Below are 11,521 nucleotides of genomic sequence, written 5' to 3' on the forward strand. Positions count from 1 at the left end.
AGGTGTTGGAAATTACTTTACATGCTTGACAAGGTCAGGACAACGGCCTGTTCCAAGAACCGGCACATAGCAGGAGGCAAGGCAAGGGTACTGATTAATGGCAGAATGAATATCAATTCTAATCCGACAGTCTCAAAGAGGGGTTTGTGGAAAGCAACCCCCACTCTGGCCTGGGCCCAGCTTGTGGGACAAACAGCAGTGACGTCATAGAACAGTCTCTCCGCCATACTCCACCCCTCATGGCTGGCTCTTACAGTCTCATACCTCCTCCCTTCTGCAAGGTGGCCTGAGTGGTCAGCAAGGGGCTTCAGTAGCGGGGAGGTATGGCACTGAAGACACAGTTCTCAGCAACAATACAGACACATACAAGAAAAGAGACAAATTAAAAGAAGCAGCCCAACTATTAGTAACAATTTTCTCCATCATACTCCCCCAGGACCCAAACCAGTGGGTTAGTAGGTCGCCTAAGCTTGGGGCCAGATCATCTAAGGCATTTACTTGACTTCATATGTGCTAACAAAAAAGAAATAATAGCAGATGCATCTGGTATAAAAACACAACATTCAGCCTGGCTGGCATGGCTCAGCGGTTGAACATTGACCTATGATCCAGGAGATCATGGTTAGATTCCCAGTCAGGTCCACGCCCAAGTTTCAGGCTTGATCCCCAGTGTGGGGGGGTGCAGGAGGCAGCTGATCAATGATTCATCATTGATGTTTCTCTCTCTCTCTCCCTCTCCCTTCCTCTCTCTGAAATCAATAAAGACATATTTTTTAAAAAAATGCAGTTTGGATAATAGCACAGGTGCACACAACCCCTCCCCATAACTGGATGCCACAAGAACAGCAGAATTCTAAGGTCAGAAGGGCAAATCTCTAGTAGGGACTTGAACTGAGAGATCTTCTTCTATGAGAATTACACTTGTAGCCTAGCCAAGCTGTGTAAACCACACATGTTGTCCAGGAGGAAGTTGTGCTCTCTGGCGTAGGGAAGTGAATAGGAGGGGGGAATGTGCCGGGCTAGGACCCATTCTCCCCTCTTTCAATGGTTCAGGTACCAGTCCACATATAGCGTGTCTCCATGGATGGGTCCCCCCAACTACATTAGAATGAAAGTATCCCACCAGAGACCAAGCAGTTCCTCCCCACCCAGGGATGTGAAGACTCATCCTGGGGGAAAATCTCATTGTAGCATCTACTAAATGGTCTTTGTTCCAGGCTCAACAGCGCTTGGTGCCCTCATTATCATAACTCCTTGGTCCATGGCAAGTTTAGGGCCTACTGCTGTGTCCTTTGTTTTTCACACCTTTATTGTATTCTAACACAAAGAAAGAACCAAATTCTGATTTTGCACCAGTTTACTTTTGATATTTAAACCCGCTTCATTAGCCCTGGTCTGGTAACTCCGTTGGTTGGAGAGTCGTCCCCATACACCAAAGTTGTGGATTCTATCCCTGTCGGGGCACATACAAGAACCAGCCAATGAAAGCATAAATAAGTGGAACAGCAAATGATGTTTCTCTCTCTCTCTCCAAAATCATAACAAAAAATAAAAATAAATAAATAATCCACTTAATTAAATCTATTCTAATCTTAGAATGTTTAACCAGATCAGGGCAATGGGCCTTTACCAGGGGCCAGCACATAGCAGCAAGCAAGGAAGGGGTGCTGGTTTATGTCAGAATGAACCTCAATTATCATCAGACAGTCTCTAATAGGGGGTTGTGGAAAGCAACCTCCAGTGGGGGCCAAGTCCAGCTCGTGGGACAAACAGTGACCACATCAAGAAACAGTCTCCTCCACACTTGGGTTCAGATGGCAGCTCTGCCATTTAGGAAGCTGGGTGCCTGAGCTACTAAATAGATCCAAGCTCTGATTGCCTCATTCATAGAACAGCACTAACGACACTTTATCTATCTTCTCCCTTAAAGGATTGCTGCAATGAACAAAAAGGCTATGGGTGAACTCTGAAAACTAAACCTAAATCTGCATGAGTACTGTAGCCAGGGTTTCTGGAGAACTAACTGTGTTGCAGGCTCTGTGCATTTTACATTCACAGGACCCCTTAGGCAGGTACTGTTATTAACCCATTCTTGGAGGAGGAAGCTGAGGCTTGGAAAGGTTAAGCGAGCCTAGATTCCTGACAAGGTCTTCTGACTCCTGCTCTTAATCATTCAACCACACAAGCACACATAAGCCTGCCTAGTGCTCCATTAATTCCCCTTCTGGTCTAAAGATGGAGTAAATTCCTCCCAGGGAGGCACTGATTCTCCATTTCTAGAGGTCTTGTAGCCCAGGAGAGGCTTCACGGAGACGTGGGTGATGGCCTTGGCACCCTGTGGCAATGGGAACTGTGCTGTCCAGGAATGAGAGCCCCGGACTCCAGCAGCCTCTGCACTTGGAAGAAAACTAAGGCCTAATGCTACAGACTGGCAGCCCAAAGACTCTATTTGGCCTACAGAAGTACTTTGTACAACAATGTTTAAAATTTTGCTTCTTGCCCTCGCAGGTTTGGCTCAGTGGTTAGAGCGTCGTACTGAGGACTGAAGAGTCTAGGTTCAATTCTGGCCAAGGGCTCGATCCCCAGCCTTGGTCCAGGCACATGCGGAAGGCAACCAATTGATGTGTCCCTTTTATATCGATGTTTCTCTCTCTCTCTCTCTCTCTCTCTTTCTATCCCCCTTCTACTCTCTCTGAAAAACAATGGAAAAAGTATACTCGGGTAAGAATTTAAAAAAACACACCAAAAAGACTTATTTCTTGCCCAGGCAGTGTAGCTCAGTGGTTGAGCGTCAACCCAGGAACCAAGAGGTCACTGGTTCGATTCCCAATCAGGGCACATGCCCGGGTTTCGGGCTTGATCCCCAGTAGGGGGCGTGCAGGAGGCAGCCGATGGATGATGTTTCTCTCATTAATATTTCTATCTCTCTATCCCTCTTCATTCCTCTCTCTCTCTAAAAATCAATAAAAACATTAAAAAATAAAATTTATTTCCTAATTAATGGCCATCAATTAAAAATCCAGAGAGCCCAAGTAAGAACTTAGTTGTTCAGCTTTCTATGAAATGAAATTAGATGGCAGTACATGGCCCATGACCACCCTATACCCTTAGAGTGTGTTCTTTCTAGCAGATGCAGGCCCGAGCTCTGGCTGGGCGGCTTCACTGTCTAAAGTTGGCCTTGGAGGAGGCCCTTGCCTTAGACTTTACCCTGCCTCCTTGAATACAAACTCCCTCCAGTCACTGGTCTTCACCCAGGCTGTCCCTTGGTCTATGTGGTGAAATTCGCCTCTTCCATAAAATGAAGGGGTTGGACTACATGATCTTTCATAGCTCTTCTAGCGTTATGCTATCCACTTGAATTCAACTAAGTAGCGCAATCAGTTCTACCAAGAAATAAGCACATTTCTGCCTACCCGCTTTCCCTTCATGCTTCGTCCTCATATACTTAGAATGGATACTATTGACCTCACCTCAAGTACCACCAAAGGCTGGGGGACAAATTCTGAAATGCCTCACATAGAAGTAGAGCATGCTTTATTTGGGAGGCAAAAGGTTTTATGACTAGTTTTTTTATACTCTGAGACTCTGCCAAGCCCATTAGGTCAGTGAGAAGGATTTTCTAATTTAATTCAATTCTTCCACAGTTTTTACTATTATATAGAGGCTAACAAATATACTAAGGATGAAAAAGTCCAAGATTGTACAATTGGGCAGATGCAGGTAACGTAAGCATTTAACTGATAAAATTGAGCAGAATGATATAAAGAGCAAATACAATTAGACCTGTGTCACTCCCTCCCCCCCCCCCCCCCCCTTTAAAATCCTCCCATGGCTCTTTCAGGAGAAAAATAAATTTTAAAAAATCGTGACTTCTAACCTAAATTCAAAGGCCCAGTGATCTGGCCCCAGCCTACCTCACAGATTTTTCTACTGCTCTCTCCTCTCCCCCAGGGCTCCAGCCACCCCCAGTTCTTTCAAATGCATCTCTATTTTAGGACCTTTCTGGGCAGTGTTCTCTGCCTAGATCCCCATTCCTTTAGATGACCATTTCCAGACTTCTCCTTTTCATTCTGACCTCTGCTTCAATGTCACCTTCTCAGACATTACTCAAGTTCCGCTATCTAAAGTGGCCAACCACTCCTCTGTATCACTCTGATTTCTACACTGCGTATGTTACTGTGTTTCCTGTGATGTGTGAGTGATGTGATGTGATGTGTGTGTTGTCCATCTCTCCCAGAACTTTCTGTGATGATGGAGTTATTCTATATGGGTGTTGGGCAAGCACTTAAAATGTGGCTAGTGTGAATGAGGAAGTTACATTTTTTTCATTTAATTTTATTTTAATTAATTTAAATTTAGGAAGCATGAGATCTTTCTCCCCAGCATCTGTTGTCAGTTTGGCTCAAATAAACACTTATAAAAATTTAGATAAATTAATTTTAATTTAAATAGACATATGGCAAGAAAAGAAAATAAATTTAAAATAAAAAAGATTTTAAAAAACGGGAAAAGAAGAAAAAATAGCCATACTGGCTATTGTGTTGCACAGCACTGGGTGCTAGACCATAAACCCCTTAAGGCAGAGCTCCTCCCTTTCCTTCTCTGCTCTATCCCTGAAACCCTGGAAAGCACCTGAGAAGTAATGATTGATTGAAAAAACTAATGGAAACCCAAAGGCATGGGGAGAGATCTTTCATTGACTCAAGGAGGTTTTGAGTGGGATTGGGGGGGATAAGATGATATCTTTAAAAATGTGACATGTTGCCCAGCCAGTGTGTCTCAGAGGTTGAGCATCGACCCATGAACCTGGAGATCACTGTTCAATTCCCAGTCAGGGCACATGCCAGGGTTTCGGGGTCAATCCCCTGTGGGGGGGGGGGGTGCAGGAGGCAGCCGGTTGATGATTCTTTCTCATCGTTGATGTTTCTGCTTCTCTCTCCCTCTCCCTTCCTCTCTCTGAAATCAATAAAAACATATTTTTTTTAAAAAGTGAAGTAAAGTTCACAGTTGGAGCGTGAGGAAAGGGGCAGAGGGTGTTTTAAGAGGAGGAAATAAAGAGCGAGAACAAAGGCAGGGACACAGAACCAAAGTCCTGTGATGTGAGTCACTGTACATTCCATAGGATGGAATTTTCTGGCACGCCCATCTCCATGAGGCCCTCCATTGTGTCCTAAAGGCTCCCAAACAGAACAATGGATTTTTTTTAAAACTTGAGCTATCCAACCTCCATAAATTCCTACTCTTTAGAGTCAACTCCATGACCCGTTGAAGGATACATCCAGTTAAGGGATAAGGCTCGGGCACCGAACATGAATTTCCAGATGCTTGCTGCACATGAAAAGGCACATGCTTGCAAGCACAGAGGTGACCGGAGCAGATTTACTTTTCAGAAGGAGCACTGCTAGGCTGAGGGCATGAAAACCTGTCAGGAGACTACTGCAGTATTTCAAGACAGAAGACGGGGTAGCAGTGGAGATGATCAGTGAACATCGAGAGCTAAGGCTCTCAATGTTCAGAAAGTAGAGCAAACAGGGTTACTGCAGGGTGTGAGCAGAACCCTAAAGATGGGTCCAAGGAATTTGGGCCTGAGCAACAGAAAGGACTGGATGTGCCCCTAACTTAGACAGGGAAAGCTGCATGTAACTCAGGTTTGAAAGGAAATATCATGGATTTCAAACATGTTGCGTTTGAGATGTCTCAGACACACAGTGTTAGACTGTTAGAGTTCAGAAGATAGGTCTGAGCTAAAGGAACTATTTGGCAGTCATTGGCTTAGAAATGTCATTTTAGTCATGAACCTTGAGATGCTCAAGGGAATGCCTGTGGTAAAATAGGAGGCTCCGGGGCCTTTCACAAAAGGCTGAGACAGCAGAGGCAACAATACACAAATAGAAGCAAACCAAGGAAGTAGCAGGAGAAAAAAATAAATAAATTGCATCCTGGAGGTCAAGTGAAACAAATGCATCAATGAAGAGGCAATGATCATCAATCAAATGTGACAAAGGCAAGGGATGAGATATCTATAGGACTGAGCCACGTGGAGAGCACTAATGACCTTGACAATAGCAGTTTCAGTGAGTGATTGTACACTTGCCCTGCGGACATTTGAGAAAACCGTTTACAGGGAAAGGGAAAATTGGGAGAGAATTGCAGACAAGGAACTCTTTTAAAAAATTTTGCAGCCAAAATAAAAAAAGAAAAGGAAGGGGAATTTAGGGAGTAGGGTCAAGAGGAAGATTTATTAAAATGCTAAAAATAACAGCATATTTGTATAATCTGGAAATGACTGAGAGATGGAAGAAAAATTGATTCGAGAGGAAAACCTGGGGGAGCAATGGAGGGATAGAATCTAGTGCCAAATTAGGGGATTCCAAGTAGACGTGACCAGGAGAGCGAATGGACCAGGGAGGAATGCATGACTTCCTGGCAGCACTAAGGCGCCACTGGAGGCAAGTGTCATGAAAGCGAGACCAGCCTACAAGGCTGATGTTAGCCTCCAGTGACCTGCAGCCACAGGCTGTGAGGAAGGAGTAGGCGAATCAGAACCTAAGGAGAGCTCACTTTTTAATCATCTTGGGTATCTGTAAAAATCCAATCAAGCTTCTCCCACACCTTAAAAGCATACAATGGTTTCCCAATGCCGAAATCTAAACTCTAAAAGCTGCCCATCCTCTCAAGCTGATGATGCCCTGTGGAACTCAAGGGCATTTCGGAGAGACGGTGTGGGCTCCAGCAAGGTGAGGGGTTGGGTGGGGTCTCAAGGAGAAGCCAGAGCGGGGCAGACAGTGTTAGCCAGGTTCATGGGGAGGGAGGGGAGATTGTGTGCCTGCCTGCTCAGGCCAGCGGGATGGGAGGAGAGCTCGACAAAGGAGCAGCAGCACCCATCAGAGCTGCTGTCCCCTGAGAGAGTTCCGGCCAATCCCCGCCCCTCCAGCCTTTGCCCTGAAGTTAGTCAGTTAGTTCCTTCCCTTATTCCAGCACTTCTGGAACTGCTGCCTCTGTGCTGGAGCTTAGAGCGAGTGAGTTTGTGCCCAACCCTGTACGAAGAGAGCCTTGGGCTCCCACAGCCCTTCCTTAACCTCAGGCGTAATCCCCGCGGGTGCTCAAAGCTGGATGCTATAGGCCTCGTCTTCCCATGCTGCGGAGCCGGGTGTGGGGCTCAGACCGCTAGGTTATCAGGGGGGGCTCTGGAGCCCAGCTATCCCTCCCATTCAGTAATCGCCACATGGGGGATGTGGGGCCTACCCAGACCACACATCCATTCCTCCTACCTGTCTCAACATGTCTCCTTGTTTCTAATCTTAGAGGATGTCTGTTCAGCTAGTCTTCAGGTGGTTCTCAATGACCTCTGTGCTAGAATTTCCACGTGTTCCTGGAAAGAGGTGAGTTTAGATTTACATACTCAGCCACCTTGACTCCACCACCCCCCTCAAATTTTTTTGGCTCTATCATCATTGTCCTAATTTCTATTGGCTCAGTCATCGTTGGTCTAATATGCCATGTAACACTCAGAAATTCCAAGCAGCAAAGTTCTGATTTTTCTCTTAAGCATAAATTTAAAGAGGATTGTACTTACTGGCGAGTTAGGTTTCCAGCTCCTCTGGTGGCTGTCACTGATCCTTCCCCCAAAGATTTTAATGGAAGAAGACAAGAATGGAAATTCTTTATCACTGTGCCACACCTTGACATGAGAACATTGGGAGGTGTCCTTGAAAGTCTTAACTTCTCCAGTCTGCCACAATCTTCTTGCTGAATTTATCCACTTACTAATTTAAATAGATTATAAGGAGATTCTAGTGGACTGGAGCAGTATTTGTTCTCTGCTAGGCTGTTTTTAAGATTCAGCACAGAGCTTGATTTTAGGTCAGACTGGACCCGAAAGACCATGAAAATCTTGAGACTGCTTATACATGAAGGGATCTTAAACTACCTGGGGCCCACTCTTCAACTTATAGTGAATAAACTGAGGGCCAAAGAGAGGACTAGAGGGTGGGACCCATAGAAGACACCCTGTGGGGCAGACACAGAAGAGAAAGCCTAGGGTGCCTACTCCTACGCAACTGTTCTTGTCCCTCAATAAACGTTATTTCACCAAATAGTCATCGAGCACCCCATGCTAAGCAATGGAACATCCTACGCATAAAAAGAAAAAAATGGCAAACCCTATAGCCTTTAGCCTCGAAAGTTTAGGAAAACAAGCTGCCACCTTTAATAAAAATTGTAGAGCTACAATGTGCCCCAATATAATCGATATACATCTTTCAGGTGGTTTTGAACTGTGTATGACAAAGATGTCAGAAAACTAGATGTGAACTGAGCTCAAGCTCACAGAGCTGGAGGATATTACTTTTGTACAACAGGATGTTTCCTCAAAATTATGCTATTACAGTTATGTTTTCCTCACTGAAACCAAAATAATGGGTGTTGTCTACTTAAAAACATTGGTGACATTGCATATTTGCTTTTGGACTGACACTTTCACTCGTAACCAGTGTGCCTTGTTGCATTGTCACATGATGGTAAGACGTTTCCTCCGCATCAGTTTCAGGGAAGACGGCTAAGTCACAGAGACTTTATAGCACTGGGCTTTTACCAGATAGATTTAGGGTAGTCTTCTAAAGGATTCTAATCCTCCCAAACTAAAACCTCTGCAGGACCTGGGCACCAAACTGAAATTCCTGTACTAGTAGCAATTACTTAAAATGTACATTGAGCTCTGTCTAAACCCTTGCCAAGGCACCGTATTAGTGGAAGGCACTGGGACTTTAAATGATTTCAGCAAAACCCTCTGCTTGTAAATAATACACATTGACAAAGAATATGGACATTCTGGTCTTGGCCAGGTGCTCAGTTGGTTATATTGTAACCCTGATACACCACGATTATGGGTTCAATCCCCACATACAAGAATCAACCAATGAATGCATAAACAAGTGGAACAGCAAATTGATGTTTCCTTCTCTCTTTCTCTTTCTCTCTCTCCCTTTCACCCTTTCTCTCTCTCTAAAAAAATCAATAAAGAAAAAAAAAGTTGATATTTTATTGGGACACTCACATGGAACTATGAGAAAAATAAGTGAGAAAAAACAATTCACACAACAATCTATTCCATAGGACCCTATTTTTGTAAAAACACTGTGACCAAATGACAGCATACTTATATGCCTATGTACCCGTATGGAAAAGTAATTGGGAAAGGACTTTGTGGATAGCCAGCAGACTGTTCAGTGTCCTCTCTGGTAGGTTAGATGAGACAAAGGGGTCTTTCAGTTTAAGGCTTTTTATTTATGTACTTATTTAAATTTTTTTATGGCTTTATTGATTTCAGAGAGAGGAAGGGAGAGGGAGAGAGAGAGAGAAACATCAATGATGAGAGTCATTGACTGGCTGCCTCCTGCACACCCCCTGTTGGGGATAGAGCCCACAACCCGGGCATGTGCCTTGACCAGGAATCGAACCTTGATCTCCTGAATTCTAGGTTGATGCTCAACCACTGAGTCATGCCCGGCCGGGCAGTTTAAGGCTTAGTATGCATCACGTGAGTATTTTTACAAGAAAGTAACACTGTGCTGCTTATATAATGTATGTAAAATGTTTTAACTAATGAAAAACACCCAAAAAACAAACAAACAAACAAGCCCCAAAACTGTGTTCTTACAAAAGTGGAATTCTGCCTGGACCATGTGGCTCAGCGGTTGAGCATCAGCCTAGGATCCAGGAGATCAAGGTTTGATTCCAGGTCAGGGCACATGCCCAGGTTGTAGGCTTGATCCCCAGCAGGGGACGTGCAGGAGGCAGCTGATCATTGACTTTCATCATTGATGTTTCGATCTCTCTCTCCCTCTCCCTTCCTCTCTCTGAAATCAATAAAATACTCTGTGTGTTTTTAAAAATTGGAATTCTACATTCATGTTACATATTTTTTGCAGTCTAATGACAACCATCCTTTTCTTTATCCCAGGTAAAGGGAAAAGAAAGCCACTAGAATTGACTAAGGCTACATTCAGACATCACCAAGTCTCCAGAAAGATGGAAGATTATGAAATAATGCTTGAATTCACATACAAGTGCTTACACTACAAAGCAGTTTTTCCACAAAGTAGAAAATACATCAGTTCACTGAATATTTATTTAGGTGTCTTCTGTTAGAATCTATGTATCACTTCATCCAGTTCATATGTATTGAACACCTGCTGTGTGGCAGTCCTTATTCTATGACAGTCGCTAGGAATTTTACAGACATAAGTTAAGGAAGTGGTAAAGACAAGGATTGGCATTTCCAGGAAAAAGAAAACCAAAGACATCACCAAAAAATGCTTTTCTGCATCATTCAGAATCTAGTATGTAGGTCTGCTAATGCTTACTGCCTTTTTTAAAAATATATATCTTTATTGATTTCAGAGAGAGGAAGGGAGACAGAAACACCAATGATGACAGAGTCATTGATCGGCTGCCTCCTGCATGCCCCCAACTGGGGATCGAAACCTGGGCATGTGCCCTGACTGAGAATCGAACCAAGATCTCCTGGATCCTAGTTGGATGCTCATCTGCTGAGCCACACCCAGCCGGGTGCTTATTGCCTTTTACTGTAATCATGTGCTTGGATATCAGGCTGCCCTGAAGGACTCTGACTTCCTTGAAGGAAAAATATAAATCTTGTATTGGTGGCACGTGTATCATGGCTTGAGTCTGCAATATAGCAGGCATATATTCATTGACTCAATCAGTCTACGAATGCTTATTTAACACCCACTAAAAGTCACTTATTGCCCTAGGCCAGGCTCCTGGAATATAAGATGAATGATAGAGTTCACTTCCTAGTTGAAGGTCAAAGGAGACAAATCATGAAAACTATAAACAAATTAGAGAATTAGGAGAGGTTGGTGAGGTCAGCAGAAATCCAGTCCCACTGGAAGCTCTGAAAGGTTTTAAATAACAGAATAATTGAATCTGGTTGATGATTTTTAAAAAAGGAAAGAAAAATATTTAGGCTTCTGTGTGAAGAGAATGAACTATTTGGAGAGCAAAGTGAAATACGGGGACACCAACTGAGAAGCAATTTCTTGGATGGGTGGATGGATGAATGAATGGATCAGTGGGTAAGTGAATGGGTGGTGGATGGAAGGAATGAAGGTCTCGGGGGAGGGACAGATGGAGGAAATTAATAAGTTAATAAATAATAACCATGATTGCAAAGGAATAAGGCCTATGAGAGTCATTTGGCCTAGGTGTTACAGCTTAAACATTTCCTTCAGTAAAATTTCAAAAAACAAAAGCAAATTATTTTGAGTGAAAGGAATATTGCTGAAATAGTTTCCTAAAATGACTGCCTTGAGAAAAATAATATACATTTAGTAATACACTGACTGGCATATTTCTTTTAAAAGATATTATCTGTTCTATAGTCATACTACTTCATGATCATACTGGCACAGCTAGTCCATATCCAGAACTGTATACCTTGAAAGTCTACACAAATGCAAATAGCTTTTTGTATAAAGGATTGTCCTTGCAGCCTTAT

This window comes from Miniopterus schreibersii (assembly GCF_964146895.1).
Source record: "Miniopterus schreibersii genome assembly, chromosome: 4".
Classification (NCBI taxonomy): domain Eukaryota; kingdom Metazoa; phylum Chordata; class Mammalia; order Chiroptera; family Miniopteridae; genus Miniopterus; species Miniopterus schreibersii.